Source organism: Parasteatoda tepidariorum, chromosome 6 (assembly GCF_982258835.1).
Source record: "Parasteatoda tepidariorum strain Cologne lab strain chromosome 6, Ptep-v5.0, whole genome shotgun sequence".
In the NCBI taxonomy this organism is placed as follows: Eukaryota; Metazoa; Arthropoda; class Arachnida; order Araneae; family Theridiidae; genus Parasteatoda; species Parasteatoda tepidariorum.
Window position 1 is genome coordinate 9,859,433 of NC_141760.1, and position 15,870 is coordinate 9,875,302.

Consider the following 15,870-nt stretch of genomic DNA (forward strand, 5'->3'; position numbering starts at 1 on the left):
GTCAGTGGAATTCCGGAAAGAAAGTAATATGGAGTTTTGGAAAGGAAAATTTTAAATTATACGTATTTCTTTATGTAGGAAAATGATTTTGATTGGATTTTACTCATTATAATTAGTGGAATTCCGGATAGACCAAGTAATATGGAGTTTTGGAAAGGAAAATTTTAAATAATAAGTAACTCTTTATAGAGGTAAATGATTCTGATAGGATTTTACTCATTATAGTCAGTGGAATTTCGAAGAGACCAATTAATTTGAAGTTATTGAAAGGAAAATTTTAAATTATATGTATCTTCTTATGTACGTTTTTTAATAGGATTTTACTCAATAGAGATTTTGCTGCTTGTTTATTAAATTTTAAAATCGAAATAATTTCTTTTTTTCTTGAATTTTTAAAAAAATATTTTTAAAAAATGACTCTGCAATCTTAATTATGTTTTTTCAGTGATACATTTTAGTAACCTTTTTAGATCTATAATTGTAAAATATTACAAGCGTAAAAATTGAATGTACAAAGATGTAAACGTATTTATATAATTACATTTAATTGTATAATATCACTTAATGATATAAACTTTCGCTAAAACCTTAGACTTAGTCCAACTTTGAATATTCTTAATGTAATCAAAATTAGGAGAGGAGGCTAATGTTTAATATTGGACAGTATAGGTGAATAATGATTCATAAAACAAAACTTTAAAATTTGCATAGTTTAATAATTCGGATTTTTATTTAGTAATTTTATCCTCAAACAAACAGGCAAAATAAAATCACAGGTTCTAAAAATTCAGCAACATCTTTTTACGAGCCGTGGTGGCTCAGGGGATAGAGCATTCGCCTCCCAATGAGATGAACCGAGTTCAAACACCAGCGGTGGCTGGTCGATAGTCATTCCGCACCCGGCTCGCACCGACCACAGTGCTGACGTAAAATATCCTCAGTGGTAGACCGATCACGGGTTAGAGTCCCCTTTCCGTACGGCTAACAGTGGGAGGTATTCGTGGTTTTCATCTCCATGTAACGTAAATGTGGGTTAGTGGCCTCATTCCTCCCATTACTTGTTCCAGGGGTTCTCTGGTCTTCTGGATTGGGTTCAAAATTGCAAGGGTACGGAGTTGAACATGAGTCGTAAATTCAAAATTGGGTCGGCCGTTCAGCAACGGTCATAAAACTTTTTACAGAAAAAAATTTAGTAGAATATGAGGGGAAATTTTTTTTTAAACTCCTTTTGCGTTTGAAAACCCATACACCCTTAACGAAGCGTGATTCAATTGTTCGACATGTTTTGTTACTTAAACATAATTTTTTTTTTGCTCCAACTTTCACTTTTTGTTGGTCATTCTTGGTTCAATTTCTGTAAGTGCTCCAAAAACAGTTTTGGATTCGCTTTATCAGAGTCGCCACCACACATAGCAACCACGAACGGAAGGTGGATCATTAGTAGATAATGAAATATGAGAGACCAACTTCGGACAGTAGATAGGGGCGTGGTTTGTTTGGACGACACAAGGGGGTGCTCGAATCTTAATGAATTGGAAGTTCATTGTTCCGCGCCTCGATCTTGCGGTTACAGTTAAAAGCATATCTGTGTAAATGGAAAGGTAAATTGAAAAATGTGGACTCAAATTATATCTACCATTTTTTATTATTTTTTCCTCTTTTCATAAAGCATTTTTTTAAAAATAGAAAAAGACTTCGACTTTTTGCCTTAAAAGCACTGAAAAGAATGCTATACATTTTTTATAATAAAGCTAATCTCAACAACGGCTTTTTTTTATTATTGGGAGACATAATTTTTAATAATAGCGATGTAAATAAATAAATAAAAAGCAATTCACTGAACTTCGCAACCATTAAATATTTTTTATTCCTGATAAAGAAAGATATAGCAGAAGATAATAGAGATTCGTTAATAAATTTTAATTTATCAGTAGTGTTTATGATGAATGCATTTTCCAATGTTTCTTATTATGGGAAACTATGAAATAAGGGTAAAAAGGAATTTTGATATTTACTGTTTTTTAGCAAGAATAAAATTTCAAATGCCCCGAACTTAAAGCAAGGCTATAATTTTAAACTGCGTGCATTCTCTTGCCATAAAGCGTTATCAGAGCTTTAGAATAAAAAATTTAAAAAATAGCAATTTAAATATCCTAATATAATTTGAATATTTTAAAAAAGATTAAATTTTTTAAAAATTCTCCTCTTTGGTGAGATTTTACTAAATAGTAGAAAATTATCTACATCAATGAATAATTATCAATTTTTGCAAATGTTTATGAGCCAAGTAATTCAGCGTTTTAGCAACTTTTTAACTATTCAAAAATTAGATCACAAAAGTTTTTTATTTTCGCAAAACTAGTCCTCTTTTTCATTTTGCCGTTTTAAGAATTAGCATAAGGGACGCTGGCTAAATACCCAACAGTAAGGAATAACTGTTTCCAACTCAAAGCTGATGTAAAAAAAGCGTTATTTAATGTGACTGAAGAGTCGTAGAAAAAACAGCCTTACTTATTAATAAGTAAAATCAACAAACTGTTCTGAAAATAAAAGTTAAAAATTAATGTTTTACTTCCAGTACTTAATATATTCCTTTGTAGTATCAAGTAGCGTTTTTTTTTTTTTTTTTTTTTTTTTTTTTTTTTTTTTTTTTTTTTGCTGCCAAAGTACTTTATTATGCCAAGAAGGGATAGTGCCATACTATGCCATACAAACTGACTATATTTACTATGCCATATTTACCATGCCATATTTGCTATGCCATATATACTGACGTAACTATGCCAAAATTGATTTATTGATCTAGAATTTTAAATATAGCAGATTTTTCTACTAGAACTTACTAATTACCAAGAAAACTGCCGTTGCAGAGGAGCAAACGTTTTTCATTGTATATTTAAACCGTAATCACTTTACGTCATAGTATTTAAAAGCTATTAATTTTAGAAAACATGTAGCAATTTAACATCAATTTTGCATTCAATAGATACTTCAAATAGTTAAGATTAATTTTCAAAACAAGAAGAGAAATTACCTACTTCTATTTTTGAGATTCCATCAGCTAACGATACCATCTTATTTAGTCTTCAATGACCATGCTAATTCTATGGTGAAATTTTTATTTATTTTCTTTATCGTAAATTTTGACTTTAGCCAATCACAGGCTCTTCCCCGTATGTTGTAAACCATCTGTTTAGATTTCAAGATTAAACAAGAATTGTTTTCAATTAAATTTTTTTAAAAATGTGATTTTCTTCTCAATTTTAAGTATTACAGTTGATTTTTGATTTTAAAAAAAATTTAATATGTTTTTAGCATATTTATGCTATAGATTTAAATCTGTGCAGTGTTTTTAAGAGGAAAAGTGTCCCCGCTTCTGCACCATTGAGGATACATCATGGAATCTAAAGTTTCATAATCTTGTGATTCATGGCATAATGGTAGCAATATAGTCAACATTGTGCACCGACCGCCTTTACTTCCTAAGACCAATAACAACTCAGCACCTTAACCACTGCCAAGGCTAAAAAAATTAGAAAGATTTTACTAAGTATAATCAAAAGTCAATTGAATAAATAATATTAAATAAGTCACGTGAGCTTAAAAAATAATGATAGGCTCATGTGACTTTCTTCCACTTTTCATCCATTTAAAAGCTTTTTATTTAGAAAATAAGTCGCTTATTTGCAATATTATGGTTAGCATGACACCTCATCCCATTAAACGCTAATAAAACTGTCATGACTTCAAATTGAGGGCAGAAAAAATTAATGAATCGCTTTGTCTTACTTGGTAGATCATTCAAGTGTTTAAAATCGCGTACCTTTATTAAAATTCTTCAACCTTTCACAGTTAGGTAATGAATTCCTTAGAGATTTTATTTTTTTCTCAAACCAGAAGCAATAGTTTATGCAATTAATCATAATAACTGAGTTCCAGACATAATTTAATAATATTCCTCGAACAATATCAATTAGCTCCGTCTAGTACACAGTCTAGACCAGAAGTGTATTTAAAATGCCTTGACTCTATTAAATCCGGAAATTCTCCCGTTCTGAGAGCTCCTCGGCAACTCTAGTACAACGAACCGTCACGCTTTCAATAAGAATTCCTCACTCGGTTTAGTTTCTGTTTTAAAACAAAAGATTTTTACGAACTTCAATGGCAGCTTCGTTTTTTTTTCCGTTTAGCGTTCTTTTTATTTTTTATATTCCCTTCTTATCGCTTCCTGTGAAGCTGGGTATTTTCTTTTAAATTAAGAAGCAGTTGTTGGCCAGACGCATTTTAAATGTCTGTCTAGACGGAGGTTGTCGGATACAAATCAAGGATGAATTGCATTTGACAGTTCATGAAAACAAACCCTTTTACCTGTTCCGAAAATAATAGAACACAAAACACTTTCTATTGCTGTAGAGATTCGGGTAAGTTTTTATTAATGATGAAATATCGATATATCTAAGTAATTAATTTTTTTTCTATCCTGTTTTATGATGACATAGAATGCTAAACATACATGAGAATAGAAACCATCTCGGAAGATTTTTGAAAACTTACTTTCGATGTAGCAACACCAAATCGGCTTTTCAGAGCTTGTTTTATTTCGGCAGTTTAAAAAACTTATTATCTCTATAGTTTAGAAATTTAAGTCTACTCCCCCCCAAAAAAAATAATAATAATAACAGCCAAAAGAAAGAAAATGATAGTCACCAAATAAACCATTTTATTTGAAGTTTCCCACCGTCTAATCCTGACTACGCCATCTGGTGCTAGTTTTTTTCTCTAGAAAATCATGATTTTTTTTTTAAGGCGTTAATATCCTTTTATAAAATGCACGGAGGATATATAAAAAATTATACATCCTTAGCTGAGAGCACAAGTTAACAAGTTCGTGAGATAGACGAACATTTCAGTACAATTAGCTAGTACCATATTCCATGCCCTGGTGATAGTATGCAGGGGCGGATCCAGAAATTTTCCCTGGGGGAGGTCATAGACTCAGATTCCCCCTTATGCCCCCTTAAATAATTTGTGAAATATTTTATTTCTTTTGTAAACTATTAAAAAAAATTATTCTTTTTTTCTTTCAAAAAGAAATTTTTTTTTTTTGGGGGGGGGGGGGTTCATGACCCCTATGACCCCCCCTCGTTGGGTCCGCCTCTGATAGTATGGTTTTTGCCTCATCTAAAATTATATGAAAACAACATAATAAGCATTAATGTAAGAGTTCGTTAGCAATTGTTTGCAAGTACTATGTTCAGTTTCATTGGAATATTATGCTTTTCACATTACTAATATAGTGGGAAAACAATGCAATATGTACAAATAAATAAGTTCGAGAAATAGGCTATCGCTTCTGTACTAATAGAAAGTACCATATTCAGTTCTATGTTGATATTATCGTCAGCATAAAATTATAAAATTTATAAAGATATTGTTTATTTTTATAATATTTTTTCATTCTTAATATCAATAAATATTCCATGATGTAATTACTACGAAAGCTTTAAGTGCATTTTTATGAAACCAAGACCTTAAAATCTAAGCAACTACTTAAAGATATTTACCTGAGATTTTTATTTATCATCCTTTTTCTTACTGTTTATTATTATTATTTTGATGATCATTCGAAATTAAAGGTTTAAAAATGAAAACAATGCGTCTTTATTATAAAAGTAATCCTATTAAAATACCTTTTTTAAAAATATTTTATGATAAACATATTTGTATTTATACCCAAAATTATGAACACATTTACAGCTTATAAACAGTAGTTTATTTACTCTCATTGTTAGACATAATTAAGATTGTTGCAAAAATGGATTGAACTAACTTTGCATACTCTTATCAGATAATCATCAGGGTAAAAAGCAGTTATTTTTGGAACTGAAAATAGATAGAAATTTTAAAAAAAACAAAATGGTATATGAAATTGCAATGGTAAAGGGGCTAAAGGATTAAGTCTTATTTAATTACCGGTGTTGAAAAGTCGACCCAATTCTGAGTTTTCGACTATCAATCTTTAACTCAGTAACCTTGTAATTTTGAACTAAAACCAGAAGACAAGGAAACTCCTGTATCAAGTGCTAGGACAAACTAGCCTTCGTGGAGGACTTTATGATGGAACTAACCAGCATTTGCGTTACACGGAGAGGGAAATCTCCCACAGTTTGCTTTTAACCCATGATCCGCCTACCACTGACAATATTTTACGTCAGCACTGTGTGGGAAACACAATTCTTCGTGAACACAATTTCTTGCGGTTTCTATGAAATATATCTATTCACGAAGACAAAAATCTCACATTGTCTATGAAAACTGACTAATTATTTAATTTGTGGTCGTTCTAAAAGTAAGTAAAACCGAAGAAGAAGGGATTTTGTGATTTGTTTATTGTTACAAGGGGGGAGGAGGTGCATTATCAATGATTACCTAAGACACTACATAAAAATTTTTGTTGTGACTAATCTTTAGCGTCCCTCATTATAATTACGTGAAAAAGATACCTATTGGTTGTAAAATGTTTTTAATTAGCTAATCAAACTATTTGTATTGTTCGTTACATATTTGTTGCAAGGGATTTAATATTCTAACCATCGCCTTTGTTGGTCAAAATATTCTGGACAGGTCAAATTTAATTTTATTTTCAAACTGAACAGTTCTTTAAAACAAATTTTAAGCAATTATTATTTTTCCTATTTTTTCTTCGTTTAATTTCAGTTTTGAAACGGTTTTTTTTAATTAAAAAAAAATTACTGAATTTAGATATCACATATGAAAATGAAAGACTTTTGAAACATATTTTATGGGTGTTTCATCACAGAAACTGGAACTTTTTAGGATATGAGACCAGTGAACCTTTCAAACAAAAACTGCTTCAAGCAAAATTAAAAGGCAAGGCCTAGTCCTGATCAGCAGGCGGATGGACTCTCGTTCATGAGAACGCGAGTTCGAATCCAGCCGGCCGAAGACTCCCCATGTGGTAAATGGTGACTGGTGTACGTTAAATCTGTCGGGTCACAATGTCTTCCATGTTCCCATAACAAATCATACCTCTGGCGGTACTGAATTGTAGTTTTAATTAAACAAAATTACGATCTGTGGATGAATGAAGGGATGTAAGAATGATTAAACGTATGGGTGTGGCGAAAATCAAATTCTTAGCCATAGATGGCGCCACTGGAAAATAAGAACTATCGCGCCCCTTGCCTTAATGGCCGACGACAACAATAACAAAATTAAAAATGGAACACTTTTTTTTTTTAAATCTAAAGATGAGGTTTTTATGCATTACTACAGTGCTATAATGATTCATGAGGCAAATTTTAAATTGAGTCATTCAGAGTTTGATAAATAAGGAAATCTCAAGAAAACATACTATCAAAACTTGATATAACGAGTACGATAAATCTGCTATTGCGACAAATTTTCTAGTCACTGTCAAAAGCCTATCATTAAATATACAAAAGTTTTGAAACTCACCATGAGTCCGCTAGATTTCATGTAACTGAACATTCAACTAAATCTATCAGTGTCATTTAGAAAATCCGATATTTGTCCTGTTGCATTTCAAGCAATCTCTCTTGAAACCATACACGATTGTTTTCGACCTGAGGAATGGCTGCGTATGCATACTGAGTGATCTCTCTTTGATTTTCCAGTAGGTGTAGGTATCTTTAGCGATTTTTTCAGTTTTCATCTGCTAGTGGGTGAACATACAACTCATTTTGATATAGAACTAGACGCTATTTTTGTAACTCTACAACAGCTTTCAAGGCATTTAACTCCTTACAAAGAAATGGTTATTCTCTCAGATGCCACCGAAAACGATCCATCTATTACCCCAAATGATCCATTCATTACCCCCAGGGGTATGATTTGTTATGGGATCAGGAAGGACTTTGTGACCCGACAGATTTAACGCTCACCAGTCACCATTTAATACACGAAGAGTCTTCCACTGTCGGGGATCGAACTGGCGACCTCTTGCTCATGGGCCCAATTCCCTCTCAACCAGGCCTAAAGTTCTTGTTCAAACACAGTTGTTCTGTTCTAGAAATTTCTGTCCTTCATGAAGTACAGAACTACGTAATTCAGTCCACAATCTAATGATAAAAACAGTCGCACAACAAATTAAAGTTAAAAACCTCACAATCTTCAATTAACTTTTAGACCAATTGTCTAAAACATTGATACCCAGTGCTATATACTTGCTTGCTATTTAGCTCCTATCAGTTCGCCTCTCTAACTTCCAACGATATCGATACTGTTAAAAATTCTCATGATTTTCTTTCCCAACTCACACAAAATTTTCTTCCTCCAACAAAATTATGCTCTCTGATGATGTTGTTGATGTTGTTAATTTAGTTCTATTCATTGAAATTGTAGATATTATCTCCCTTGTCAATTCCTGAATTCAGCAAACTGCTTTCAAATTCAGTAGTAATTTTTGCAAGGAAATTGAAGGTTTATCCTTTGGCACCGTCCTCTATCCCATTCCTTGCTGCATGCTCATGCATTATTTCCAAAAGAAAGTTCTTAAATTGTTCAAATTCTCCTGGTGAAAAAAGTACGTTGACGATACGGTTGTCTTAGTAAACAATGATACTGATTTTGAAGAGTTATTTTATGTTATCAACTCAGCTGAGCCCGAAATTCATTCTTTAGTCACGGAAATTAATTTTACTTTACATTTTTTAGATGTTTTTGTTACTAATCATTTTGCCTGATTCAATCCTGATCATTTTTCCATCTCTGTTTATCGTAAACATTTTACCATATCTTCACCCCTTATGTTAATTCCAATGACCCTAATTGTCAGAAAATTCCTACATTTCATACTTGACCTCTGCTCTGACTCTTCTTTAAACTGGAACTTAACTTCCACCTCTTGCTTGCTGCTAACCATGGATTTAACCATTCTATGTTTGATTCAACTCTTGCTAAACTCGCTAAGAATGAAACGCCCCTCTTCTTAAAATCCTTATAGAGAATTTGTTACTTTACCGTTTTTTTTCTCTCCCGTTTGTCCTAAAATTGCTAATATCCTCACCCGTTTTGGATTTTATATTTTTAGTCCTTTTAACAAAATCAAATTTAAGTTTCTTAAAGTCCTATTAGCTTTGATAATCATTGGGGCTTGTACCACATTTTTTGTCAGTGGCTACATCGGATAAACTTTAAACATTAAAAGATAGATAACATGATAGAAGAGAGTATGGACATATTTATCATGATATAAGAATATCATAGATATGTCCGTTATCGAGAATTCGCGACATCATCAATTGCTGCACATTGTTGGGATCTTGGGCATGAATTCAATTTCGACGATGCCAAAATTATTTCTACCCCAGTCACTTCAGCTCATCATGTCATATAATCTTTTAATTCATATGAATAATGATTCCCCAGTTAACGAATTAAGATTCATATTTCTCCATTGTGCGTGGAAATGCATTTTACTCTGATTTGCCCCAGTCGGCCACTGTGGTTTTTCTTGCTCTGCTTTTCATATTTTCTCTCTCTTCGCTACTGGGGTTTTTTCTAGTTTTGCTTCTCACCTTTATTTTTCCACTTTTCGTTGGCAATTATACGATTTTTTTTAATTAAAATTTCAATTCGCTTTTGTTTTTTCTCATTTAAGTCTACTGGCAAGTCTTGAAAATGGGCGCCTGCTTTTGAAGTGCATTAGACATGTTGACTATTATTTGCTATTTATTTATTTTTGAAGCGAATGAAGTTTTTAATATGGCAATATCTTGGCACTTCAGTTTCTTGGGATTATTTATTTAGAGAAAATTATCTCTCAATCGGTGTTTCGGGATACTTTTTAACATAAAAGCTATGGCAAATTCGCACTGTTTTATTATCCCATATTTTGTTCTAACACAGTCCTAAAATTGCTTTTTTTTACTAGTTTTGAGCTCTAAGTAATTTTTGTGTCTAATTTTACCAATTACTAATTATTTTATTTACTAATTTAAAAGTTACTGAATTACTAATATAAAGTTTAGCTACAAATTTTAGTTATGAAAGTAATTTTATTTATTTTTATTTTTGCGATAATTTGCATTTAAGAAACTATCACAAAATTGTACTGTTCCTTTTTCCTCAGTTTTAGTTAAAACCACTTTTAATTTAAACACAACTCTGAAATCACACTTTTTATTATAACCTTTTCATTTAAAAAATAATTACAAAATTGCTTTGATTTTTTTACCTCACATTCAATTCAAATCAAACTTAAATTGTACTTCTTGACACTAGAAAGACTGAAACTTAGTATATACATATATTTCCCAAAAGCAGTCAAAAATGACTGCATTGTGAAAGAACAACTAATGTGTAAAGAAATTTGTTTAAAATTTATTTTTAATATTTTTTTACATTATTTACAGTTACATAACAAGTTATTAGTAAATATTGACAATAAAAAAATTTACTTCACTTGGAAAGAAAATATTAATTTATGCATTGTTATTTGTGCTAGCTTCCTTTTAGGCAACTATGCAACACCTTGACCGCTTTCACTGCTTAGAAGGTCATCGTGCTGAGAATACACATTTACAGGGTAATATTCTCGAAACAGTGATATTCTTAATCTTGATGCACTGGAATACAACAATATATGCAACAATCTTAAAATGGTTTTTTGTTATTTTATTATTATTATTTTTTACTAATTCTTTTAAATTCTATCCTGCATATATATATATATATATATATATATATATATATATATATATATATATATATATATATATATATATATATATATATATATATATATATATATATATATATATATATATATATATATATATATATATATATATATATATATATATGTGGAACCTGTCTAAATTGACCACCCTCGGGACCAAGTCAAATGATCACTATATAGAGGTGGTCACTTTACAAAGACTATTTAAAAAGGACTCTTGAAATAAAACTAGTAGAAAATGGTCACCTTACTCAGGCGTTCACTTTACCCAGGTGGTCACTTTTACAGGTTCTACTATATATATATATATATATATATATATATATATATATATATATATATATATATATATATATATATATATATATATATATATATATATATATATATATATATATATATATATATATATATATATAATAAATAAATAAATACAAGAAAACACTAAGAAAGTTAAGAAAAACAATAAGTTTCATTTATTGCGCTTAAGCTGCAAGTAAACAGCATCATTAGATAAGTTCAAAATGAAGAATAAAACAAAGAAAAATTATAGACATATGAAAAAAAGGGGGTGGGAAATAATAAGTAAAAAAAAATAGTTTTTAAAATTATCCAGTATAATATTACCTTGCGCACATCCATTTCGGGCCCATCCTTGGTAACTAACAAATCCAAACTCAGAATAACGAATCACTTCAGCAGTGCAGTAAGAACGACACTTTAAAACCCTCTTGTTACACTCAATTTGCGCTTTTGTTTTCATCTTTTGTTTTCATATTTTGTAATCTGGCAATCTTTCTGCGAAAACATTTTTAAATCATTCTTGAAAAATATCCGTCCATGTAAGTTGTTGTTGTTGTTGTTAATTTACGTCGCACTAGAGCTGCACAATGGGCTATTGGCGACGGTCTGGGAAACATCCCGGAGGATGATCCGAAGACATGCCATCACAATTTAGATCCTCTGCGGAGGGGATGGCACCCCCGCTTCGGTAGCCCGACGACCTGCGCGCGAAGTCGAGCACTTTACGGTAGCACAGTTTAACGAGGACCAATACCGCACACCCTCGGTCCCTACGCAGACTGATCCAAGTGGTCACCCACCCGCACACTGACCGTAGTCAGTGATGCTTGACTTCGGTGATCTGCTGGGAACCGTGTCTTAATGATCAGTCCACTGCGGGACCCATGTAAGTTGTTATGATTTTGCTACTCGCTTTATAGTCCCCCCTTTTTAATGTTTTTTCTTTTTCTTTTATTTTATTATCTGTTTTTACATGTTATTTTTACTTTTTATGATCTATTTTTATGTAGTTATTTTATAAAAAAAATTTTTTGAGTGCTCCTCACACTATTGTATTAATATATTTTGCTTTGGCTTTATTGATACAATATCAGAAAGCACTCTGTTTTGCGGATATAATCGTGTGGACTGAAGAAAAGATTATATCTTTTTTTTCCGGCTTTTTTTCCCGGTTTTTTAATTAACATTTCATTTTTTTTTTTTTTTTAATAAAATGTTGTTTATTTTTTTTTTTTACTTATTATTTCCCACCCCCTTTTTTTCATATGTCTATAATTTTCCTTTGTTTTATTCTTCATTTTGAACTTATATATATATATATATATATATTTGGGTATCGCATTTATGAATAAAATAAATTATGAATAAGAAATAAAAACATACTTTTTATTATTTTAACTACTCTGTATGTTATAAACTATATTTAAAACACTTAATCAAATAAATTTCGTGAAGGAACGGAAGCGGTGAACGTCAGTTTTTTCCCCTAATTTTATTAAATGTATTAATTTTATTAAAATTTAGGAGCATATATGTTTTTAATGCATCATCTTCTGTTGCTTCTAAGATTTTTTATGGGTTCTTTAAATCTCTTTCAGTTTTGGGCGAGATAATCTTGAATTCAGCTGAAGTTATTCAATTAGTTAAGTTGTAAATGTTTTAATATTCTATAATATTTAAAAGCACGAGGCATGTAGAAAGTGTTTTAGGTTTTTTTTTCTTTCTCTGGATACCAACATTTTAGTGTAGTTTCGATTTTATTTATTTATTTTTCATACATAAAAATATTTTGTAAGTAACTTAATCTGGCTAAATTCGTTTTAGTGTTTTTCAATTGATTTCTTGACATTAAAGTTTATACCGGTGATATTTATATTTTAGACATTGCTCAAAAAAAATTAAAAAATTTATATAAATTAAAATTGTAAATTAAAATGTGAATTTAAGGAAAGGTAAATTTTATAAAATGCAAATTAATAAAACGAGTTTCTGTACAAAATGCTCTTGTTTGTTAAATAATTCCCCCAAATCTTTAACATTTAAGATACGCTTGAAAAAGGCGCAAAAAAATTGCTTAACTTTTTTAAACACTACGATCATTTAAAAAGTTAGTTCCTTTTTTAAAAGAAAAATACTCGTATCAGCAGTTAAAAAAATTATTTTTAATTCTATCTTTATTTTGGTAAATTCACTTTTTAAGATCTAGTTCTTTCTTCGTAAATATTGAGTTATGTCCCTTTTTTTAAACGCAGATTCTATATCTTATATATATATATATATTTCTCTTACACGGCACCAAAAAAAAAAGCCTCATTACAACTCCCCGAATGGCAACGTTAGAAAATCGACCAATGATTGCTGCTAAAAATGTCACATGGCAAATGTCACATGAGGTGGCTCAACATATAGCGCTTTTAAAAACGGAAACAATAACCAGAGTGAGCATTATCAGGTTTTTCAATTCAGATTCATGCCCTAAAAACATGATAATATTTAATTTAAACTGGCTCAACATATAGCGCTTTTAAAAACGGAAACAATAAGGAGAGTGAGCATTATCAGGTTTTTCAATTCAGATTCATGTCCTAAAAACATGATAATATTTAATTTAAACTCAATTAGGAATTAATTAGGCTGGCTTTCTTCATGACTATAAATAAGTCACAAGGTCAGACTTTTGAGAAAATCAGTTTAGTATTGACTAAACAAGTTTTTAGTCATGGACAACTTTATGTTGGCCTGTCAAGAGTTAAGTCATTTGACAGCCTTTCAGTAATTGCTTCAAAATGCCCAATCTATAATTGTGTTTTCAAGGAAATTCTAAATGATTAGTGCAAATTTCTTAGAGCTTTGCAGAAAAAAAAATGTTTTTTGGGAAAAATTTAATTGAAACGTCTATTGGCAGTAGGCAAGGGGAACTGCCAAAATCAAAACTCCCCGATTAGAAATGCAGCATGGTGACCTCCACGTGGTATTTCTCGGGTAATGCTAACAGCCATGCATTTTAATTTATTGTATGTAAAACATCCTTATTTTGTTCTAAAATGCTATGTACTTTATCACAAATGTTAATTAATATAGAAATTGATTTCAATAATGCTGATCACCAAAAAAAATTTCATTTGGCGATAAAACAAATTTGTTCTTGAAAATGAAAGACTTTTTGAGGGTTATTATCTCACAAGGAAAAGTTAGGGTTTAAAGTTTATATTTTTAAATAATAAAATTTTTTTCTAAATTAGAATTTCTAGCATTAACTAATTTATTATATACATTTAGTTGAATTTAGGTGAGTAACTGCAATATTTGATAATTTATTTTGCTAATATGTTTCTCATTTAGCTAATGTTTTGATTTTTTCACCATGTACAATCTAAATAGCTAATATACTTTTTTTAAAAGCCAATAAGAACATAGATAGAATTCTTCTACATGAGTACAATACTATGTCTTTGATGATAATATACTATGTCTTTGTGCTAGAACATTGTGTTCATTGGCGAGCGAGAGCAGCGAACCATGGTTCACAGCGTGAACCACATAGGATTGCGTAGCAATTCTCGGGGGTTGGCGAGCGTTAGCGAGCAGTGGGCGGAGCCTCCTAGTATATAAGTATTTTGCCAATATTAATCTATTATATTGCGTACTCGTATTTAGCCTTTTTAAATATATTATATTACCTGATTCCATTTATTCTATTCCATTATATACGCTCATTTTGCCAGTAATATATCTATTTTCCTCAACATATTCTCCAAACTTGTGTGTCCAAACTTAATTTGCGTCTATAATAAAAAATTTCATACAGATTATTATTATTGAAACAGTATGTATTAGACATAAATATAAATCCCGTTTTCGTTCAAAAATATTAAAATAATTTTTTTTCCAATGCCCACCTGTCTTAACATCTGTCAATTCAGGCATACACAGGCTGATTTTGTTGGCCTCTCTTTCAGGGGCAGCATATTAGTTGGGCCAACGTCGGTCCCACAGTGAGGACAGATAGTACTAAGAAGTAAAAAACATCCATAACTTGCCCGGGATTCGAACCCAGAACCTTTTTGAAGCAAGGACAGTTCCCTGCCTCCTACACAGGCCGGTCGGCTTAAAATAAAAATTTAAAAAAAATAAAAAGCATTTATCCGAATTCAGATGTCTAAAAGATAAAAACTAATTTTTTTTCTTTTATTAAATTTCTGAAAATAAATTAATTCAGCAGATTTTGAAATCCAACGCTTTAATTAAGTAGTGGTCATAAATTTTAATTTTTTTCCTATACTAGTTAAATTTCTTTTTCCCTTTTTTCATTGAACTTTTAAGCTGTTCTTAAAATAATTTATCGAATGAACCCAAAGGAAACCTTCGCCCGAAGATAAAATCTTTCTTGTGATGTTAAAGCAATCTATGATAACATCAGTGATGTTTTTAATTATCCGTTGACAAATTATCAATGCTGAAATCGAAGAATAAAATAATTAATTTGCTATTAACCTTGTCTTATCACTTACTTGAAATCCAAACAAATGTGTATTACTTTCAATAAATGATTGATTTTCATTGATCAGCTTTTTGAACTCAATCCTTCTAAATCCAATTTAAGACTCTTCTTCTAATCTAAGGTTAATGACTCCATGTTTTTAAATTTTTGAAAAATTCTATTTAGAACATACAAGAATTTTACGAAGGTATGTTTATGGAATAAGTATGTTAAAATTAACTTTTAAATTTAAACAAAAAAACTTATAAATTAATGCTTTGCTATAATTTTAATCAGAAAAAATTTCTTGGTATACGTATGTCACAATCTAATGATTATTTTCTGTAAATAATATATTGCGGTT

General features: G+C 30.6%; 1 long non-coding RNA gene across 3 annotated transcripts in view; it reads left to right on the forward strand.

Annotated features, from left to right (window-relative positions):
- The first annotated feature begins 4,080 nt into the window (after positions 1-4,080).
- Positions 4,081-15,870, forward strand: part of LOC122272026 (uncharacterized) — a 32,870-nt gene continuing 21,080 nt past the window's right edge. For 2 of the 3 annotated variants that reach the window (XR_015434891.1, XR_006226738.3), the window contains exon 1: positions 4,081-4,421. This is a non-coding gene — a long non-coding RNA (uncharacterized LOC122272026). Of the gene's footprint in view, positions 4,422-10,488; positions 10,571-15,870 lie in introns of those variants that run through there. The other variant, XR_015434893.1, reaches the window with a different exon arrangement.